Source organism: Mirounga angustirostris, unplaced genomic scaffold (genome assembly GCF_029215605.1).
Source record: "Mirounga angustirostris isolate CCGP_5_RB_7025 unplaced genomic scaffold, mMirAng1.0.hap1 SCAF_1, whole genome shotgun sequence".
In the NCBI taxonomy this organism is placed as follows: Eukaryota; Metazoa; Chordata; class Mammalia; order Carnivora; family Phocidae; genus Mirounga; species Mirounga angustirostris.
In genome coordinates, this window is record NW_026991709.1 from 124,029,649 (window position 1) to 124,053,038 (window position 23,390).

At 41.6% G+C, this 23,390-nt stretch overlaps 1 long non-coding RNA gene across 1 annotated transcript in view; it reads left to right on the forward strand.

The window, feature by feature from the left end:
- The window catches only part of LOC135363965 (uncharacterized), a 57,428-nt gene extending 39,221 nt beyond the window's left edge, over window positions 1–18,207 (forward strand). The window contains exons 2-5 of the long non-coding RNA XR_010410410.1: window positions 7,747–7,869; window positions 8,166–8,338; window positions 10,416–10,538; window positions 13,340–18,207. This is a non-coding gene — a long non-coding RNA (uncharacterized LOC135363965). The remainder of the gene's footprint in view (window positions 1–7,746; window positions 7,870–8,165; window positions 8,339–10,415; window positions 10,539–13,339) is intronic.
- Window positions 18,208–23,390: the final 5,183 nt, after the last annotated feature.

Sequence of the window (23,390 nt, forward strand, 5' to 3'; positions counted from 1 at the left end):
CAGACCATAAACAGGAACTTATTGATTCAATAGAAAACTGACTTCTTTTTTTTTAAAATTTATTTATTTTAAGGAGAGAGAGAGAGCATGAATCGGGGGAGGGGGAGAGGGAGAGGGTGAGAGAGAATATCAAGCAGACTCCCCGCTAACTTTGGAGCCTAACTTGGGGCTCAATCCAATGACCCTGATATCATGACCTGAGCTGACGTCAAGAGTTGGCCACTTAACTGACTGAGCCACCCAGGTGCCCCTGACTTCTTCTTTTTTTTTTTTTTTAAGATTTTTATTTATTTATTTGTCAGAGAGAGAGAGAGAGAGAGAGCACAAGCATGGGGAGAAGCAGCAGGCTCCCTGCAGAGCAGGGAGCCCAATGTGGGACTCAATCCCAGGACCCTGAGATCATGACCTGAGTGGAAGGCAGATGCTTAGCTGACAGAGCCACCCAGTCATCCCCTGACTTCTTTTTTTTTTTTAAACTAAAAGAATAAAGATCTTTATTAGGTGCTGTAAGTAGTGTTCAATAATCTTCAAATTCACCTCATGAAAATCTAGCCACAATCAATCAAACTTAACAGTTCATTCTTGCACAATTCATGGGTTAGGGTGAAACTCCCATCAACTTACATTATATTACATTAAGACATTGAGATACCTTCTGAGCTCTTGAGGACAGGGAATGAAGAGCTATACCTCATTTCTGATCACTAGTGAGCACTCCAGCTGTTTATGGAAGGAGAGGTTATTTGTATGAGGCAAGGAGAATTCTGGGCTGATGGCACTGGCCATAAGGTCACATGGTTACTAGTGAATCTCTTTGCTGAGAAAAGTAGATGAAGGCACATTAACTTTGGGTAAGCCGAGTAAGTAAGAGGTATGGTGAATTTAGATGAGTGCAGTAAATGGTGCAGGCCAAATTTTGTCAAGTGGTTTGGTAATTTAAGGATGAGAAATCTGCCTGTAACCTCATCTGGATTTACACTTGCATTTTCTGTTCCTTTTGTTTCTTTTTCCCTAAAATTTTTTAAAGTCAAAAATTGAAAAACTTTTTTCACTTTTACCTCAGCTGGACCAAGAGAAAAAATACTTATTAAAGTTTAAGCCAAGACAGGAAGAGCAAACTGCCACTGAAAGCAATTGTGGTGATCTCAGAGGCCATCTCTCTTAGAGAAGTGAGGGGCTGGGATAAATGAGGACAGCTGTCTTTCCTGGAGGGCATTAAGATGGAGATAGTTGGTCTTCCTTCCCTCCTGGAATTTTCCTTTACTAATTTCCATGTGTGTGTGTATGTGTGTGGGGTTGTCAACTTTTTATTTGGAAATAATTTTAAACCTATAACACAGTTGCAAGAACAAGAGTACAACATAGAACGTCCATGAACTCTTTCCCCATATTCACCTATTGTTAACATTTTGTTGGATTTGCTTTATCATTTGTGTGTGCTTGTGCACTAACACATACATACATGCACATAATTTTTTTCTGAACGATTTAAATGATGTTGTATACATCATTGCCTTTACCTCTAAATACCTCGGTGTATATTTCCTAAGACTAAAAATAGCTTCTTGACCACGATACAATTGATTTACATTATAATACAATTCATAACACAATTTAACATTATGCAGTACTTGGAGCTAATCTAGCTTTATATTCCAATTTTTTTCAGTTGACCCAATAATGTTCTTTATAGCATTTTTCCCCCTTTCAGTAATGGGTCCAGTCTAGGATCGGGCATTATATTTAGTTATTATTATGCCTTTTTAGTCACTTTTAACTTGGAACATTTCTATAGCCTTTCTTTGTCTTTGAAGACATTGGTATTTTTTTTCCAAAATTTATTTAAATTCAAGTTAGTTCACATAGAGTGTAGTATTAGTTTCAGTGGTAGAATTTAGTGATTCATCAGTTGCATTTAACACCTAGTGCTCATTACATCATGTGCCCTCCTTAATGCCCATCACCCAGTTACCCCATCCCCCCACCCAACTCCCCTCCAGCAGCCCTCAGTTTGTTTCCCAGAGTTAAGAGTCTCTTATGGCTTGCCTCCTTTTCTGTTGAAGACATTGGTATTTTTGAAGAATTCAGTACTTAAAAAAAAAAAAAAAAAAGGAATGTTTTTCATTTTGGGTTTGTCTGATGTTTCCTGACAGTTAGGTTCAGGTTATGCATTCCAGGCATAACCTTCAGCTAGTACTACATCTGGAGGCACATGTAGTCTGACTGCCACTTTTTGGTGATGCTAATTTTGTTCACCCACCTTTAAGGAGACCCTTTAAGACCATGCAGATATTGTGCTCGCCATCAATATTCCCCTCCAGATTTAGCAACCATTGATGATTCTTGCCTGAACCAATCTTTGCCCTGATGGTTACAAAATGATGATTTCCCAATTCCAATAATCCCCAAATTTACAAGTTGGCATTTGGCATTCCCTGTGATTTTGATTCTGTTAGAAGAGCAACTTCCCTCATAGAACTCAGAAAGAACTTATTCCCATAATGTACAAATTTGAATTCTATTTTTGTACATAGGAATAGGATGTTTTACCCTTATATCTGACAACCTACTAAAATAAGATATCGTAGAAAAACTTTTCTCAATCTGGCTTAAAAATATTATATTCTGTTGAAATATTGTGTAGGTAGAAGGAGGATTGTGAATGAGTTGGGAGGTCTTCAGCCCTTATTAAAGGGGCACCTGGGTGACTCACTTGGTTAAGTGTCTGCCTTTGGCTCAGGTGGTGATCTCGGAGTCCTGGGATGGAGCCCTGTGTTGGGCTCCCAGCTCAGTGGGGAGCCTGCTTCTCCCTCTTCCTCTGACACTCCGCCTGCTTGTGCACATGGTCTCTCTCTCAAATGAATGAATAAAATCTAAAAAACAAACAAACAAAAAAAAACAACCAAGTAAGAAAATAAACAGTTGACTACTATGGACAGAAAGGCTGGTTGAAGAAGGCCTTCCCCTTTGTGTCCAATCACCTCCTTCTTACGTGAAAAGGAGAAAAGCTACTGTGTGTGTGTGTATGTGTGTGTGTGTTCCGCACCATGTATACTCTGTGGCTTGACTCTAATTTCTCTTCTTGGCTGTTGGCAAATGGCACAGAGTGGAAGGTCAGCCTCTCATGAGAAGAACAGAGTGATTAGACAGCAAGACTGTTAATTAGAATGCTAAGACTGCAGTGGGGCACCGTCTTACTGATAAGCTGTGTGAAGGTAGCTAAAATTGGGAAAAGCTAGAGAGAAACCATGTGGAATATTTTTGGTGCCAAAATCTCTAATACCCTGAAGAAAAAAAAAAAGCCAAGTGTCAACCCCAAAAAGGATTTAAACTCTAAGGAAAGACACAGGGTGAATTCGAGTTTAAGCTGTGAGTGAGTGCCAAGATTAGATTAAGTGGTGAATGATGACTGCTAAAGGTAGTAACAAGGTATATGCATTTCTTTAGATCTTGCTCTAAATGCTGTAATCAATTTTTATCTATAATAATTTGAGATGAATTGTTATGCTTTGTTAACTTAATGAAGTATTCTATTTCTATAGAAAAAGTATGGAGGTGTGGAAAAGCATGTTAACTTCTTTCTCAATTGTGGGAAACGTTTTGTTCCAACCTAGTCACATCCAAGGCCGCGTCTGCCCTAGGAGCAGCCAGCAAAAATGGTAGTCATAGTTATGAGGGGGAAGATCCATATGTGCAAACTCCAAAACCCAAACCTACAGAAAGGTAGCAAGCAAGTTTTTTGGAGGAATGAGAGACAGTGAGAAGGGCCACAAAGGTGCCCAGAGCCCGCGGAGCCAGAAATCCTGCCCTGCATCTCTGATAGGTGGATGGAGCTCTGGAGACAGGGCGATGACTTTTGGCCTAGACATCAACTGAAAAGTTGGTGAGACCTTGAATATACCATCCTTTTTGTCTAGATGCTTCTTGTCCACACCACAGGGCCAAATGCTTTCATTTCCAAACTCCTTCCGTCCTGTTCCTGCTCCTGCTGATGTCACATGGTCTAAACTATTAAGGACCAGGAAGGGGGCCCTGTTAAGAGAGTTTTCCCCTTAGTGTCAGAAGATGGTAAACTGATTTCCAGAAGAGATGCCTTGGAAACTTGACATACAGTGCAAAGGGTGAAGGCAAAACCCTTCCTAATCAAAAAGAAAGATGTTTGGAGGACAGGCAGGGGCATGCAAGTGTAGGGTGAAAGCACTCGAAACAACAGCATTGGGAGTGAATCACAGCCCCCCATTTCCAAGCTGCTTGTTCGTGGTATTAGTTACCTAAACTCCCTGAACATCAGTTTTGTCATTCTCATCATAGGAGTCCAAAGTACCTACTTCTTGTTGTTGCAAGGAGTAAATTTAATAATTTATATAAATCTCTTGGTATGAAGTTTGGAACACAGTGAGCATTAAGTAAATGGTAGCCACTGTTGGTAGCTATTATTGTCAGGCCTAACTTACGGTGCCAGATATGGAAATGCCTGTGCAATCTGCCTCCAGCCTACCTACATATCTTGTCTCCTGCCATTCACTCATTCCTTCATCCCTGTAGTACATATTCACCATGAACATGCACCAGATTCCAGCCAGGTCTATGCCTGTTTCTTCTCCTCATTCTCACCTTTCTTCTTACCATGCTTCAGAACGAATGCCCCTTCCCGTGCTTTCATCTCATCCGGAGGCTCAGTGTAAGTCCAATTTCCTCCCTGAAGCATTTTAGCTATTTCTGTTCACTTCAGGCTCTACCCTTCTCTGAATCATTACTGGAATTACTGTTTGTGTTATAGAGATTAGTGCTGGGTTATATAGAAAAGAACTTTCTGTGATGACTGAAATATCCTATACATGTGTTGTCCAATAACAGTAGCCACTAAGTTTATGTGACTATTGAGCATTTAAAATGTGGCTTGTGTGGTTGAAGAAGTTAACTTTTAATTTTATTTAATTTTAATTAATTAAACTTTACATTTGAATGGCCACCTTGGCCCAATGAGTCAACCATCTACTCTGACAAAAGCTCTTGTGAGAGGTGATATTTGTGTGTTCCACTGGTGTCCTTGGGTCTTCCCGAAGTGTCACCTTTTGCCCATAAAGAAATCAAAGGATGGATTTAGGGGAAGACAAAAGATAAGGGATAGAGGGGCAGTGCTCCGTCAGAGGGGGTTGGCGTGAGCTAGGCTGAAGTTGGGGTGAATGGGACCCAGTCTGATGCCTCCTATCTTTTACGAGTAATCCTGTAGAATTGGCTGCACTGTTCAGCAGGACATACAGGAGTCCCACCCTGGTGATATGGCAGGCCTTGCAGCTTTACATATGAGGGAGGATTCTTGTGGAGTCCCTGCAGTCAGTGCGGGGGCATCCCACTTGGCCTGGACCAGGCCTCTGCTTGACCCATCCTTCCTGACCTAACCCTTCCCTGAGAATCCTCACCCTGCCACTCAGCTCTGGCTCCTGATTTCAGACTCCTCAGAGCTGCTTCAGACTACTCTGTCTATCTTGAGTCTATTCTTTTGTTTCCCAACAGTCCATGAAATTTTAGAGATCACGGGCCATGTCGAGAAGATGATGAATGCTATGGACACTCTTAGAAAAATGCCCATGGCCACATTCATATGTAGTTTTGCATACTGTTTCAGCACTGTCACAGATGCCTTGAAACCCAGGCCTAGATCTGAGACCCTTGGTTAAGAACACTTTCTTTCATCTGACCTTAGAAGTTCCATATACTGTTCCTTCCTCTCTCAGCTCAGCTCTAACTAATTCTGTACTCACTGGGTAATGTTTTGATGACTGGTTCAAGGCTCTAGTTACCTTAATAACAGGAACAGTCACTCTAAATAGCTATGAAGAGTATTTCAGTCACTATAAATATCTATCCCCATTGGTAGATTAATAGATTGGCATTATGGCTTATAAATCCTCCCTCCCCCCTTGCCAAAGAGTTTTGAGAGCCTGATTGTATCTAGGTGAGACAGTAAAATTCATAAAACACCAGTGCTGAGCTTCAGACTCTAGACCGAGAGTGCCCTTGCTCCCCTTCCCCTCATCATTTCCAGTTAATTAGAGGTTTCCAGCTCTGAACCTGTCATGTAGTATCATTTCTACCCTCAGTTGAACTTTGAATTTGCACTTCTCTAACTCATCTGGGCTTGCTTTTGATCTGATCCCCTATCTCCTAGAACACAAAATTGTTGAGTTAGAGGACACCTTGAGACCCAAGGAGGGAAGTGGTTGGTCTAAGCTTCCATAGCTATAACCCAGCTGACTCCTATTACAGTTCAGTCCCTCAATTTCTCCATGATCTATGGGTGATTTGTCCTTGAGTTTTGGATAAAATGACTTAGGAAGTAGAGCCTGTATCATATGTGTAGGGAGACCTCATTGTGTGCCTTGGATATATTCTTGCAAATTTGATAATAAAGTGAATTTCACTAAATCATGCATTTTATCATGTCTTTCAAAGATTAGAGATGTATTCCTCCTGTAAAACCTTTCAAGTTTGGGTATACACTTGGATATAATGGAAAAAACTATGCACTTAGAGGGAAAAGAATTTTCTGATGAAATATTAAAATACTGTTCAGAATAAACCAACAAATATAAAGTGTGAGACAACAATCTTTTTGTTTAGAGGAAGATACTGCTTGTCTATTTCTTTAAATTTAATATGTATTTTTTTCTATCCACAGGTAAATATTCCTTTTGAAAAGCTCAAACTTCTATTTCTTCTTTTTGAAGGGCTTATCTTGCATGATCACTATTAATTGTTTATTTAAGCCTTGATTAACTTGCTGCAATGTTTGCTTAGTATCTTGTTTAAATTCTTTATCATTAAGAGTCAGTTTTCCTGATGGCATTATTAAGATTTATTATTTCTGAAAGTATGAATTTCTCTGTAGTGAGGTTTCTATAAATAGAATACACAAAGAAAGAAGCCGTCATTTTGGTTTTTACAAGCCATAGGATAGTTTTTTTTTCCTAATTTAATTAAAAAACTCAAAAAGGTTGTATGAGATAACATAAAGTCTTGGATTTGTTAGAAAGAAAGTCTAATGTCAGTTTTCTTTCCTCAGCCCCTTGCCATGATCATCTTCCCTCTGGCCGACTCGATCCCACTCCTGCGGCCAGTACATCCTGTACTATAGGTGATTCGGGAGGAAGAAGAGCTTAAACAAATGAGCTTCAGAGACACTCCTTAAACTTTATATCAATTAATCATTCCAGCCTGCTCCTCCACTAAACTTTTAACTAGAGCAGCTAATAGGAGGCAAACGGATGGGTTTGAATTTCATCTCCTCTTGTTTTCTCTGCTCACTCTCTGGAAAAGGGGCTAATGAGCAGTGAAATGGCCGGGCATGCTACGTCAGAGCAGGGGAGTGCCTGCCTGTGGAGTCGGCCTGCTGTGTAATCGGCTCCTGAATTATTGCAAGGTGCCCTGTGGTTTTATGAAGGTGTCTGAAATGGCCAGGATCCAATGTGGAGGGGAGTAAGGAGAAAAGATGGTGTTCCCATTGGCACGGTGTCCACTTTGTCCGTTGGACTAGAGCCGTACCCCTAAAAGAGCCTCCTTAGAGAAAAAAATAATAGAAGGCAAATGTTGGTTTACAAAAATGTAACAAACCTGTTCATGTTTACAATACAGATGCTTACACTGTTTAATCTAATAACAAGCTGTTGCCTAAGCATCTTTCAGAGGGTAATTAAAAGGCTCCTAGATGCACCGAAACCAATTATATTAAAATTTTATTTGTAGGGAGTCCAAGACTTAAGGTAAAAAAATCAGAATTCATAACCAAGCTGAAGAAGTCTTCCTACCATTGACAACAGAGATGCTGCTGAGGAGATCCCAATTAGAGACCAGGGCTCAGTTACAAAGGTGAGGACCTCAAATCAGCTTTCCTCTGAACCAACCCACCATTACTTTAATGAGGAAGTATGGAAGGAAAAAGTTCACTATTGCAACATTACTAAGTAGAAATTAGAAGAAAAGACTGGTTATTCTTTTGGGAAAAAAGGCCACAGAAATGGCATGGGCCTACCTGAAGAAGTTTCAGTACCAGCAAGGAAAGGAAAGCCAAAGTATAGAGGATTCTGAGAAGATGCATTTTTCTGGAGGGCTGTATTCTTCAGGCACCATGAATGAATCAGGTCATGTTTGCTCTTTGCCCCCAGATCCACCAGGTCAATCCGGTTGTCCCAGCTGAATTGCAGAAGAAGTGCATCAGGATATCCAGCTGCTCATTCTGAGACTGCCACCGACTGGCTGTGTGCGGTCACTTTCCTGCTCTGAGCATCAGTTTTCTAGGATCTGTAAAGAGAAAGGAACACTTTTAGGCCTAAAAAGGGTAAATCCTGGGTGCCTGGGTTGCTCAGTCAGTTAAGCATCTGCCTTTGACTAAGGTCTTGATCTCAGAGTCCTGGGATCGAGCCCCGCATCAGGCTCCTTGCTCAGCGGGGAGTCTGCTTCTCCCTCTTCCCCTGCCCCTCCCCCTCCCCATTGCTCCATGCTCTCTCTCAAATAAATAAATAAAAACTTAAAAAAAATTAAAAAGGGTAAATCCTGCTGTAAGAATACTTGGGATTCAGAAAATGCTTACTCCTCTAACTGCCAGGTGATCTGGAGAATGCTATCAGTCCTTGAAACCCTCTGTCATTCACAGGTACTAGTTTCTTCTTATTGTAGTTGGAGTTATGGAGGGTCAGGGGGGGTTAAGTGGCAGGCACAGGTGATCTTTTCACCTTTCAGAGGAGGATGCAGAACTGTGCTGCTGACTTTAGACCTGAGCTTAAGCCATTCAGGCCAGAATTGTATGGAAAATGAGTCTGAAGGAGTTAATTTTGGTGTTTTCCTTAATTAACTACATCAAATCAACTCAGGCATATGGGTCTTTTGCTTACCCAAACGACTCACTAGGTCTCTTGGCCTTTTGTTCTTTGACCAGAGTTCATCAGCAGTAGCTGTAGCCAAAGAAACCATGGTGGGAGAGATGATGCCATCCTTTGCTACATCTGTGGGGAGCAGGGTGTGTGAGGTGAAGGCCTGCGTATGTGGGGAAACTTCATGTGTCACAAACCTCCTTTCTGGGAGGACTTCTTGACACCCATTCTCCACAGTCCCAGCCGGGGCCATCTCTAATGTCTGTGTGAAAAGATGCACTGAGCTGAAAAACTGGGGCTCTTTGCCTAGATCGTCTTTGCCTGGTAGCCCTCCTCCATGTTTCTTGGCCCCACCTGTGGTGACGGCCACAAGTCAACATTCTCACTCTGGCTCTCTGCCTCACAAATGGCTCTGAAGGTCCCTGGGAGGGACCTCAGGTATGATGAGCACATAGGCATGGGTGCTTTCACTACAGTCTCTCTCCACCTCTGACTCATAGGATGCTGAATCTTATTATTGCACTAGATCTTGCTATAGGTTCCTCAACCTGGAATTGAGGACCATTGAGTGTGTCACCTCTGACTGCAATCTGTTACTCAAAGCCAAGCTTCTGTAGCTCCTTTCTCTCTTTTCTCAGCACAGGGCTTACTCTAGAGGGTCCTTAGTTCTCCACACGAATAGACCCCTCATGTTTGAGTCTTCAGGCTCACCCCCATGAATTCAAGATATGGAGTCAAAGCTAGACTACAAGCTCTTGATAGGGGGGTCCATGATACCCAATGACAGAAGGGAGAACCTTCAGTTACCTCGCTGCTCCTCACACTGTTAAGTTCTCCTATTATGGGAGAGTAGGGAAAGAGGTCCCCAATTCCGTGGCCTTGCTGCTCTCCCATAATACAACCTAGGCTCCCTTTGACCAAAGTGAAAGGTGGATAATGTGCGTTTTGTTATGAGGCTCTCATTTTTTTCTGCTTCTGCAATCCTTTAATGCCTGAGGGGTGATGTGTCCCTAATTTCCACCCATCTGCCAGGATTCTCAATGGTGCTGCCTGACCTGGCATGACTGCCATAGACAGGACCCTGTTCTGTGAGCCTCTCCTCTTCTTTTCTTTCCCATCAAATTTTACCCATGCAGGGTGCCATTCCATCAAGAGCTGACCTTTTCTGGAAAATGAGAAACCACTTTATGCTGAGATGTCCAATAATGATAATAACTTTGTCCTATCTCTTCAGTTGGCTGGTCCTGATGGAATATGGTCAGAGCTGACAGTTGATACCCACCTTTTGGGTTTCAGGATTGAAGACCAAGAGCCTTGCCATGAGCATGAAAAGGACAGCTCACCTGGGAATGGGTGGTGCCCCTCTCTGTTGAGACAACTGACAGGCAATCCTTCACATACCTCTTCACCATTCTCCAGGGATCCTTATAAACAAAACTTATGGTTGGATGACTGTTTAGACCCCAGACCATGCTGCCTCCCTGAAAAAGGCAATTTTTCCTGATGATATTTAAGATAATACACCATTGTCTGTCTGTCTTTTAGAGTAAAGAAGGCCGACAGAAGAAATCAAGTCTGGGATTCATTCAGTAGACAACAGAGGAGCTGAAGGTGGATATAAGAGAATTAAGATGGTGACCCATGAAGCCATGGAGGAAGGAGAAGTAGGTGAGGATGCAAGCAGACAGAGGAGAGCATTGGAAATATTTGACCCCAGTAATTTTAGGGATATCTGGGTTAGAGGCATAGAGAAGTTTAAGAAGTAAGGCAAGTGGGTGGAAGGAAAGGTACTGAGTGGGTTGGAATGAATGTTCTCCTTGAAGGAGCCAAGGTTAGGATCATTGTTGGGAGTAAGAACTAGGGCAATGGTATTCCTGTGGAAGCTCTGGATGCTTACACCCACAGTTGTCCGTGTTGAGCAGATGGAAGAAGGGATGACTGAAAGGATGAATGAATACTGCCAGGATATGCTCTGAGCTTACAAAGACTCGTTGGGTGAGTCAGAGTTATTAATATAAATAGTTACAGTGGCAACAATATGTCCCAGTGACAGTCCTATTTTAAAAATTAACTTTAAAATCTATTTTAAAATGTTGTTCTGAATTCTATGTATGTTCTCTTTTGCATTCCTTTGAGGACTTGAGTCTGTTATTTACAGTGTTTATTACTTTTAAGCATATGGGAATACATATGATGTCTGTCCACTTTTTTCTAGAGCTAGTAAACATACTGGGAACAGGACCAGTATGATCATATTCACTCTGCCATTGACCTTGTGCAGGCTCTCCAAGGTCAGTAAGGTGGTTGGATTTTTGTCAGAATTGACTTGTTTTCAGCAGGAGCTGGGTCTCCTGCCTACTAACATTTGTAATCTTTCTTTACTATCTAGCCTGCTGTAAAATTACTAGTACAGTTTCCCCAGGCAATGACTCTGTGATTTTCTACTTTTTTATTGATCAATAAACAGTTTTAAACCAAAAAATCCCATAGTGAGAATAAAAACTTATTTGGTACTTGTAACTACCTGCCTTGGAGACGAAAGAGGGATTGGAAAGATAAGAGCCTCAGGCTCCTGCTTCCTTTTTGATGCCAACACTGCTAGAAAAATGCAGCCACAGGTGAATAAAAGAACGGTTGTCTACACTATGCTAAATAACTGATTGTTCCCCCCCCCCCCACCGAAACTGACCCATTGTTTCCATGACCCCTGGATATATGCATCACCCTCTGTAAACATCAAGAAGGTTTTGACTGTGGCATTCACTGCTGTTTTCCTCTTGCCAAGCACAGTACCTGGCATAGAGTTAGTGTCCAGGAAACATTTGTAGAATAAATGAATAAATACTATAGCGATCAGGCTTGGGAATAAGAGGGTAAATTTATCCCTCTGTTGTATTGAGATTGTTTTCCAGTAACTTCCTTCCATAAGTCTGATCTCTCCAGGTTCACTTAAGGGGAGACCCTAAGCCCTATGTGTTTTCTATTCTTTGTGGCAACAAATGTAGTTTTATGATCATAGAACTACCTCTAGGTAGTCATGACTATGTCTCCAATGATTATCGCTTTTTGTCGTCCTGTTTGTCTCCTTTCGGTTTTGTTTCTGGATAAGCAGAATTTTGAAATAAATTTAGAAAGTAAAGCACTATTTTTTTTTTTAGTAAAACCAAATCAATAACCACTTAAGGATAACAGAAAATTTGTGATTTGAATTTGAAAACTGCCACATTTTGAAGCCTGGGAGAGGTTTCCTCTCACATTTGTTGATATCATTTGTTTTATCCAGGGAGTGTTAAGAGGTAGGATGAAGTGAAAGCGTGCTTTTTGGGGAAGCAGTGTTGTGTCATTTTGCTTCCCTGATGAGAAATGTTGAGAAACAGTCGACTTCTTGTTTTCCTGTTTTCCATGGTAACATCACCTGACCTGTTGTCTGTATAATGTTCATAACCCAGGGATGGCAAATTCAGTGATGACATGGAAAAGGTAACAGGAAAAAAGGAAGGACATAAGAGCTAGTTTGTAGTTCATCAAATGTTCCTCAAATAAAAATTCACCAAACAGGGAATCATGGACAGCGGGACCTACGAGGACCTTGGGAATCTCTATTTCAATCTGCTCATTTTACACACAAGGAAACATCCAGAGCAGCTCATGACTGTCTGAAGTCACATGGTGAGTGAGGGGCAGAGCCCTCTCACGCTGGACCCTGGCCATGATTTTGAATAAGGATCTCAACCCCTGATTGTCCTCTACAGTGACACCCACAGGAAACGAATATGTGTTCCAGTTACAGAGGGGAGTTCAAGTGGCGATATCCCTCTGTGCCTTTGCTGGTCACTTCTCTCCCACATGTCTTCTGCAGGTTGCCTGGTTCCTTGGACCCCGGTGGGGCCCTTTCCAGGGCATTGACAGGAAGCCTGGGGATGCAGCTGGGAGTGAGGTTCACTGCCATGAGGCACCCCAGGAAGGTTGTCCAGCTCTCCGTGTCATGGCTCCAGCCCAGCAGACCCAGTAGCAGTGAGGCATAAGGCCTTTTGCTCAGCCAACTGATGAAAACTCTGTCCTTTTCAAAATGTCCCAGAAAGCCAAAATAACTCCTATTTCCCACGCGACGTTAGAGCAGATTTATGCCCCTTTAAGAACACATGTGGTGTAAAAGATGAAGGGAGAGAGGGCCTAAAGTTTTACATATGGCACCAAGGTAATCCTAGCCGAGTTGGCTTCTCTAAGGAGAGCGCCTGCAGGGTATAATTAGAACAGAGATAGCCATCCCAACAGATCTATACTTGAGCAAATCGTGGCTAAGACAAAATTGGAACCAAGGCTAAATTTATCAATAACAGGGTTTAAAAAAAGGAAAAGAAGACAAATGAAGTTGAAATTTCTCCTTGTTTATTTTAATGTGCAGAACATTTTCTAGCTGATTTATGCCACAACTTCAGTGTATTTTTCATTTTTTATTTATTTTTCAGTTAATTGGATTTCCAGGCATTGCAGCCAGCCACGGCAATTGATCCCTGAAAAGATGGATTTATTGCTTAGACAGGCAGAATTCTGACAATCTTCAGAGGATGGAAAATAAAAGAAAACAGCCCATACACAGAGCACGGTGGGTCACCATCAGGTCAGACCAGGAAGATATGTTACAGCTGGCAGGTTTGTGCTAGAACTTCAGGACGAGTAATCTTCTCACTAAATGGGCAGCACCAGGACCCAATAGAATTTTTTGTAGGATATTGTCAGTGATCCATGCTTAGGAAGAAACATAGTCTAGGATGGAGACCCCAAGGTAGATGTTAGGTCCCAGACCGATTGGACCCATGGTTGGAAAATTGAGTAAATTTGAAATAGCTCACACCTTTGGTGGTTTTGTCTGGAATGAGACCTTATTTTGCCTGGTGGGTGACTCTGTTGGAATGCCATAATGGCTCATGGTGCAGAACTAATATGGAACTCATGCCTTAAGCTACTGTTTGCAGAGGGTCCTGGAAATTTGCCAGTTGAGAAGCACCAGAACACTGCTCTCAGCTCTGCAAAAGTCTGACATCCATCTGACCATTCACCCATCCATCCATATAATAATTTTTTATTGAGTCCTTACTATAGGCTAAGCACTTTGTTTGGTGGTAAACATAGAGGAATGGATAATAAAAAAACAGAGTTCCTATGCTTCTGAAACTTACAGCCTATTGGGCAAATAATTACAGGTTTGCTGAGAGTTAGCAAAGAGGGGTTTAGGGAGCTGCAGGAGTGTATTACTGATGGACCTACCCTGGTAGGGGCTGGGGAGGGCTTCCAGGAGAAAATGCTGTGAGCTGAGACCCGAGAGACTGGATATCCCAATGGACAATGGTCAGACCAAATGTAAAATAGAACTCTGACTCACAATCTGCAGCAACTAGCCAACCCATCATCTACAGCAACCAAGCTAGGCAGCCAGCCTGCTATCTGTAAGTCAAGCTATAGAAAAACCACCATCTCTAGCAACCAGCCCAGGAAAGCCAAACAATAACCCCAGTAACAATTGGCTGGGACTTGATTAATAAGTAACAGTTTCTCTAATTTCTATCCCTACTTCCAACTTAGGATCAACCAGAGAAAGCCAAATATGTACCCTTAACCAGTCACATAGGATGCTCCCACTTAAGGTTTCTCATACCAATAGCTTCTAGTCAGGGTACACCTGAAGCCTTCTCTTTGCATTATGAAACTTTCCCACTCCTCTGCCTGCCTTTGAGTCTGCCAAAACTCAAGTGATCGTGGCTGAGTCCCTTGATGTAGTAAGCTCTGAGTAAATACCCTTTGCTTGTTCTCATTTGGTTGGTCTTTGTTTATTCCACAAACCTGAATGAAGAATGAGTGTGTGTGGGCCGGGCAGTAGTGGGGAAAAGAGTATTCCAGGAGAGGGAACAGCACATGCAAAGACCCTCAGACAAGGATTAAGGTATATTCTTCAAACTGGACAGTCAAACATGACCAAAATGTGGAGGATGAGGGAGAGACTGGCATGAGCTGTAGCTGGGGATAAGGTTTGGGGTGAGAGGTTGAAATCATGTAGGGCCTTGTGAGCTGTGTTGATGATTTTGGCCTTTACCCTAAACAGAGCCTCATTTATAACCGATGCATGGGGTTTTCCTCTTAACTAGAACTGCTCTGTAGCCCCCATCTACTGCTCTTTATGTGAGCTCCTAGTTCTTATCTGAGGGCCTACCTGCTTTGAGACCTCCTTGTTTTCTGTTAGTCCTTTTTGTGAGGCAGATGTGCAGGCAAAGAGATATTGCTGTGTAAGTCCCTGCTAATTGTCAGGACCAGCTCCCTTGACCTTCTGGGCAGAGGTGAAGTAAGCCCTAGCTTGTCCAAGCTCCTTTCTGGGACTGTGCCCAGCAGAGTCTAGGGAGAAAGGTCAATGTAGCAGAGACTAAGAATTATCCCCATATCTGTTCTCACCTTCATCTACAGTGATAGAACATATGGCCAACGAGATTAGAGAGATTTCCCAGTCTTCTGTGCAGCTCATTAATAGGCTTTTTGTCCAAGGTCAGGTCAATGGGATGTGAGGAGAAGTGATATATGCATTCTGGGACATGCACTCAAAAGGAACAGGGCATGCCCTTCCCTCCCTGCTGGCTGGATTGTAGAGGTGGTACTGGGGAGCCATTTGAGACCATGTGTACCAAGGATGGCAGAGCAACCAGAAAGAGTGCCATGATTGATGGGGACTGCTTATATCTGGAAGTTTAGGCAAGATAGAAGTAAATGTTATCTTTTCTAAGTCGCTGTTATTTCATTCCCTGCAACCACAGGTGACCTATATCTTAATTCAGCAGTTTTCAATGTGTAGTCCCAGAACCCATGGGAGGGATCTCTGAGACTCTTTCATGAGGCTCACAAGGTCAGAACTACTTCATAACAATATTGAAACTTTATTTGCCTTTTTCACTTTCATTCTTTCACAAGAATATAGCTGACTTTTCCAGAGGCTACATGATGAGAAATATCATAACAGATTGAATGCAGAAGCTGATACACTAATATAAGCCAGATATTAAAGAGGTTTGCAAGAGTAAAAAAAAAAAAAAAAAAATCAGTGCCACTCTTCTCAATAAGTTTTTTTGAAAATATAGTTTTTTAAAAAAGTATGTTTACATGTTTTTTTTTAAACAAGTTAATGAAGAAACATTTAAAAACTTCTCCATTTTACTTTGTAATGGTAAATATGGAAAGATATAATCCACTTATACAAAAGCACTTTGGGGTTGTCAGTAACTTTTAAGAGTGTAAAGAAGTCCAAAATGTTGGAGAACCACTGCCCTAACTAATACAGGTAGCTTGACCTTTCCTGTTGATGAGCAGTTACCAGCTCTATGTCCCATGCACCTCTTATTTTGGGGATCATCTCAAGTAGTCATCCTCTTTCTTCTTTCTGCACCACTTCTGATCCCTTCTCTCTTGGTGTCCTTTGACTATCCAGGAACTGACTTCATTTTATATAGAATTGACTGGATATTTCATACACCCACTCAATAATGAAGCCCTTAATATGGGCTAGTGATTGCACTTGGTGTGGGGGTCAAGGACAACGAGAAGAACATGGTTGCTACTTTGGCTTGGCTCATAGTTTAGCCGTGGAAAGAGGCACTCATCGGCACAATGGTAGATTGTATAGGGCAGGGAGGTGACGCACGGAAGGGGATGATCAGCTCTTCCTAGGGGGAAGTGGGGACAGTGGATCAGGAAAGTTTTAGGGCAGAGATGACTTTGAGGGAACATGAAAAAAGAAATATGAAGTAGCGAATTTATATGCAGGGAGTGTAAGGAGGGGGAAGAACACCCAGGCAGAAGAAAGAGCAGGGGCAAAGGCACTGTGACTCCATGGGGCAGGGTGTTTTTAGAAAAGTCCAAGTGGTTTGTTATGGGATGAGAAGCTGGAAAGGAGCCAGAACCCATTAAGTAATCATAAACAGCTTGGCTTTTATTCTTAAGACAGTAGGAAATCATGGAATAATTTTAGGCATATTTACCTTTAGAACTGTAGCAAAGGTTCTTCAACTTGTTTGGGGGCTCTGTTCACTTCTTTCCAAGAGATGCTGCTATGCTTGGCATGGATGGTAGGTGAGGTCTCTCTAGAGAGAACCCTTTTTCAGACTCATAACAGTCCATTAACAACCCCTCCATTTTTGAGCGAGGTGGGACAAAGGATCCTGAGTATGGATGTCAAGTTATGTGTCCTTTTAATTGCTCCGTCCGTGTGGAGCCCCAGGCATCAGGGTCTATACTCTAGAGAGGGAGGGGCTATATAATAATTAGAGAGAGCTATTTTTACCTGTAATTATGACAACTTAGAAGTTATAACTCATTATAACTTTATGTTTGTAACTAATTATAATATTTTTGACACTTAATATAGGCACTCTTTATGCATGCAGCATGTATAAATGCATGTAATCCTCACAGCAACCCCTTCAGGTAGGTCCTTCAGGTATTATGCCCCTTTTTATGATAGGGTATTGAGGCACAGAGAGTTTATGGGATTAAGCACTGCAGCCTAGACCCTGAGGCTGCACTCTGGACTAGGACCCTGCAGTGCCTTCTGTCAGGAGCAGGGGACTCCATGTAACAGGCTGGGGGACCTGTAAGAGGCTGGAGGTCCTGCAGGTAAGTTCATTACTGAAAGAACTTTTACCTTCTCACCAAGGTCAGAGTGACTGGAGAACTTTTACCTTCTCACCAAGGTCAGAGTGACTGGAGAACTTTTACCTTCTCACCAAGGTCAGAGTGACTGGAGAATACATGGGTTAGAAGCCTGACCAGCCATTTCAGCATTACCTGGGAACTTGTTAGAAAGGCAAATTCTTGGGCCTTGCCCCAGACCTACTGAATCAGAAACTCTAAAGTTGGGGCCCAGCAGACTGTTTTTAGCAATCCCTCTGGGTGGTTCTGATGCATAGTAAAATTTGATAACTGCTGGATTAGAGATAAATCCCTGGGTGGGGCTGGCGAGGGTATGGAGGGAGGGGTGGAGAATAATTGAAAGGAAAGACTCGGAGCCAAAAGCTCTTTTCTGAAGCTGTTGCCATCACCAGAGTAAGAAATCAGAGCCTAAGACCAAATCCTCAACCTGGGCTGCACTTTAGAATCATCTGGGGAACTCTAAAAACATATCAGTGCACTGGCTTCACCCCAAGCCTATTAGATCAGAATCTCTGGGGGGATAGAACCCTGCCATCAGTTTTTAAGAAAAATTTCCCCAGGTGATACTAATGTGCAGCCAGGGTTAAGAATCAGTGGTTCTCAAACTTGAAGATGCATCAAAATCTCCTGGAGGGAGATTCTGTTAAACAGAAGCTATTGAACTCCACTCCCAGAGTTTTTGATTCAGTAGGTCTGGGCTGGAGCCGGAAGATCTATATCTCTCACAAGTTCCCAGATGATGCTGATACTGCTGGTCCAGGGACCATAGTTTGGGAATCACTGTCTTACATTTTCACCAGTAGCCCAAACAAGGTTAGGCAGAACAGAGGCTCTGGGAACCAAACCTAGAACAGGAGATGGAGGGTGCCCTCCTTCTGCAGTTAGCTGGGCCAAGCCAATGTGCCAATGTGATATGATTTATCTTGCTGAAGATGTGAAAAATTTTAGTTAATTTCCTAGATATTTTTGCCTGCTAGACATGTCTGTTACTTAAAGTTTTAGACCTAAAATTTGTTTTTCCCCAATTACAGTGGCTGCTTGAGATCTGATAAAGAAAGCCTAATTTTCAGACTCTCTTGGTTTTGCTCCTTAAAGGATTTCCCTTACATGTGAATTTGCAGAAAACAAGTGCTCTGAGGGAATGCTAAGGTTTGGGTTATCATTTGAGATCTGTAGTCAGAAATCAGGCTTTTAGAACGTTCATAGTTACGGGGTATTCAATATAATACTCATTGCTCAAACAACTTCTGAAAATAGTCCAAGGCAATTTAACTTTTATTCCCTCTATAGAGCTTGTCACCATTTATTAATCTTAATTTCCCTCAGCATCGCATATCAGATGAGAGACCGATTTTTCTCCTCTGTTTCCATAACATTAATATTTAAATGGCAGAGTGTGACACTCATAAACAGCTATGGAGGAGTGGGGTGATATTTCTAGGAAGGGAAACCTAGACTAAGTGCCACATGAAGGCCTTTTCCTTAAAAATGCCCAAAACAAAGCCAAAAAAACATGCAGGTGCACCTTGAAGTACAGAATAGAAAGATAAAGAGGCATTGCCTGTGGAATGAATAATATTATGTAAAATGAATAACACTCTTTCAGAGACTTCCATTATAAAACTGAAGCAGCACTGGGGAGGTAGAGGTGGAAGGCTGTGCAGGTGGAGATGTTGGCAGAAATCTTTGTACTTTGAACGCTAATGCAACGCACAGAAGAATCCAAAGCACGTTCTCTGCTTGGTTTGTGGCTCCAGGAGGGAATTCAGTTTTATTACTCTAGATATCTATTTGGCATCAGTTATGTGCTAGGCTCTGGGCTACAGGTGGTAGGGACACCAAGATGGATGAGGTACAATCTCAGCCTTCAAGCAGCTGGTCGAGAGGATCAGGCATAAGCCCAAGTCCCATGAGACATGTGCTAAGGAATGATGTAAACAAAGTGGTAGGCCACATCACCGGGGGCAGAAGGGGGATTAGGAAGGCATTGAACGGAGTTTTGAAAGACAGGATTCTTATCAGGGAGCAGTACTGATTCACTGTACATTTCCAAAGAGTTCATTGAGCCCCTACCTTATGTCAGGCACTACACTGGGTTCTGGGGATGTAAACGTGAATAAGATTTGTTCTTGCTCTCAAGGAGTGGAGAAAACAGGCAAGGTAAATTATAGTAGGGCAAAGGCTTCCTGGAGAAAGCGATGTCTAGGCTGAGTCCTAAAGGGTGTGTGGGGGTTAACCAGAAAAAGATGGAAGGAAGTAGGGAAGGGAAAGTGCACTATTCAGAGAGGGAACAACAGGTGTGAAACCTTGAAGAGAGAGCGTACCAAACATTTGTGGAACTGCAAGGCCCCGGGATGGCCAGAGCATAGAGTGTTAGAACACAGAGAACAGGAGATGAGGCTGACGTGGCATGGGGGCCAGATCAAAAAGGGCCTAGCTTTTAGACATTTGCCCATGCAAAGGGTTTAGGCTTTTTCTATAAATCATGGGGAACCATTAGAGGATTTTAATATGGGCACCGTCTGACCAGACTTAGAGTTTAGAGAGACTGGCATGGAAGAGGATTTGGTAGAAGGCAAGGCCAGATGCAGGTGATGGTTTAGGAACTTATGGCAGCAGGACAGGTGTGACATGATGGATGTTGGTAGAGTGGGTGGAAAGAAGGGTTAGGTTAACAAACTAGAGCCAATAGGACTTGTTGACTGAGAGGGGTGTGTGGTAGGAGAGAATAAAAAATGACTCCATGTTTTTTGGTATGGGCCAGCATGGTGGTAGCTCCATTAGAAAGTTGGAAAATAAAGGAAGAGCAGGCATCAGTTGAGAGATGAGACTAGATGAAGAGTTAAGGGCACATTGAGTTTGAGGTGCTTGTGGAACATTCAGATCAAGAGACCAAAATTCAGAGTTGAATACATGAATCAGGATAGAGATCTAGATAGTGACTGAGGCCGTGAGAGTAGAAGAGATCACCCAAGATGAGAATGCAGAATGAGAAGAAACAAGAAAAGATGTTCTCTGTTACCATTTCTTTTTAACACTATATTGATGATTCTAGACAGTTCAGTAAGGTAAGAAAAGGATATTAGAGGTATAGGGATTAGAAAGAAGGAAATAAAACAGTCGTTATTTATAGATCATATGATAATTTACATAGAAAACCGAAATTACTCTACAGACACATTATTAGAAAAAATAAGAGAGTTTAGTAAGGTGGCTGGGTATAAGATTAATATGAAAATCAGTTGCATTCCTCCAAACAAGTAAACACTATAAAACAAAATTAAAGAGAAAAAAACATCTACAAAATTATCATAAATTATCAAGTATCTGGGAGGAATCTAACATTAGATGTGAAAGATTTCTAGAGAGAAAATTACAAAACCTTATTAAGAAATGTTAAAGGAGAACCAGGGGTACCTGGGTGGCTCAGTTGGTTAAGCATCCCAGTGTCTGACTCTTGGTTTCAGCTCAGGTCATGATCTCAGGGTCGTGAGTTGAGCCCCAGGGCAGACTCTGCACTCAGCATAGAGTCTGCTTGAGATTCTCTCCCCCCACCCCCCGCCCCCCGGCTCCTCTCCTCACTCACACTAGCTTGTGCACTCTCTCACAAATAAACAAATAAATAAAATCCTTAAAAAAGGAAGGCCCAGATAAGAGAGAAAGGTACCTTGTTTATGGAAAAGACTTAATATCATAAAGGTTTCAATTATTATCTGTAGAGTGGCTTAGTTGTTAAGCGTCTGCCTTCAGCTCAGGTCATGATCCCAGGGTCCTGGGATCGAGCCCCGCATCGGGTTCCCTGCTCAGCGGGAAGCCTGCTTCTCCCTCTCCCACTCCCCCTGATTGAGTTCCCTCTCTCACTGTGTCTCTCTCTGTCAAATAAATGAATAAAATCTTAAAAAAAACCCCAACAACCCAGGGTTTTTCATGGTATTTGATAAAACGATTCCGAAATTCACAAGAAGGGGTAGAGGGCCTAGAGTAGTCAGATTATTTCTGAAAGGCAAGGGCAGGGAGGAAGGATAATCTGGATTGGTATAGGGATAGACGAATAGACCAGAGGAATAGATTAGAGAACCATAGATGAAACCTTGGGGGTGTGACAGATGTGACATATCAGAACAGTAAGAAAAAAAGAGTGATCAATAAATGGAGCTGGAAAAAAATAGTTATCCATTATTCATGGAAAAAGATGACATTGGATTCTTGCCTCATACTATATCAACTCCAAAAAGATTAAAAATTTAAAGATACCTTAAAGAAAATTGGGGGCGCCTGGGTGGCTCAGTCGTTAAGCGTCTGCCTTCGGCTCAGGTCATGATCCCAGGGTTCTGGGATCGAGCCCCACATCGGGCTCCCTGCTCAGCAGGAAGCCTGCTTCTCCCTCTCCCACTCCCCCTGCTTGTGTTCCCTCTCTCGATGTCTCTCTTTCTCTGCCTGTCAAATAAATAAAAAATTTTTTAAAAAGATACCTTAAAGAAAATTGAAAGATAAGTTATAAACTTAGGTAAAATACTCATAATATACAGAACTGCAAAGGAGTAACATTAAAAAATATAAAGAACTACAAATCAATAAGAAAAGTGCACACACACACACACACACACCCCCAGCAGAAAAATGAGAAAAATACATGAACAGAAAAAAATCACCATATGGCCAATAAACTTGTAAAGGCATGTTCAACATTATTAGTGAACAGAGTAATGCAAATCAGAACCATGATGAGATATCATTTTATAGCTCTTTAATTGGGTAAAAATTAAAATGTCTGACAATGCCAAGTAGGTTTGCAAGAACTTTGGAAAAGAGTTCGACATTATCTCCTGAAGTTGCACATGCAATCAATTCAGAAAAGAGTTTAACATTGTCTTCTAAAGTTGAATATTCATATTTCCTATAACCCATCAATTAATTTCCTAGGGGTATATCAAAGAGAAACTGTTGTACATGTACAACAAGATACAAGAATGATCATAGCAGCATTGTTTATAATAGCAAAAACCTGGAAATGACCTAAATGCTCAACATTAGGAGAGTGGGAGGACAAATGGTAACATATTCACATGATATGATATTATCTGCTTTATCCAAAAACAAATGAACCACAGTAAATTGCAACAATATGGATGACTCTAAATATCATGTTAAAGAAAAAAAATAGTTTTCCAAAGGTTACAGTATGATACCCCTTTTAAAAAATAAAGTTAAAACATATGTATATATGTATAAATTTTATACATGTACATCTACATATACATGTTTACATATACATTATATATATAATTTATATTATATATGTACAAATATAATACATATAAATGCAATAAAACTATATACAAAGGAAAGGAATGGAATGAAATTGGGATTCAAAAGGATGCTTATCTCAAGTGGGGAAAGGAAACAAGAAGATGGAATGAGGAGTGGGGAGAAGCATATGGTTAGATGTAGATCCCCATCAAGGTTCCAGTTTTATTTTTTGGATGGTACATTCATGAATGGTTCACACATTATTTGAAATAACTAAATAGAAGTGGCTTAGGCATGGACCAATGATGAGAGGATCATCAATCAAGGATTCTGATGAATCCAATTCTGTGCATCTGGGTCCAATTAGAGAAAAATAATTTTCTTGAACAAATGAATGAATGAATAGAAAATCATCAGTGACAGTGATCAGAGAGAAACCTGGTATAGGCAGATCTTTACTACAGTAGTGTATTCTATAACAGAATGTACTTACTTGATAGGGTATCTCTTTAGGGAATTATAAGTACTCACAGAAATTTTGGAAAAACAAGTTATTAGGGTAGGTTTTACCTTGCCGAAAAA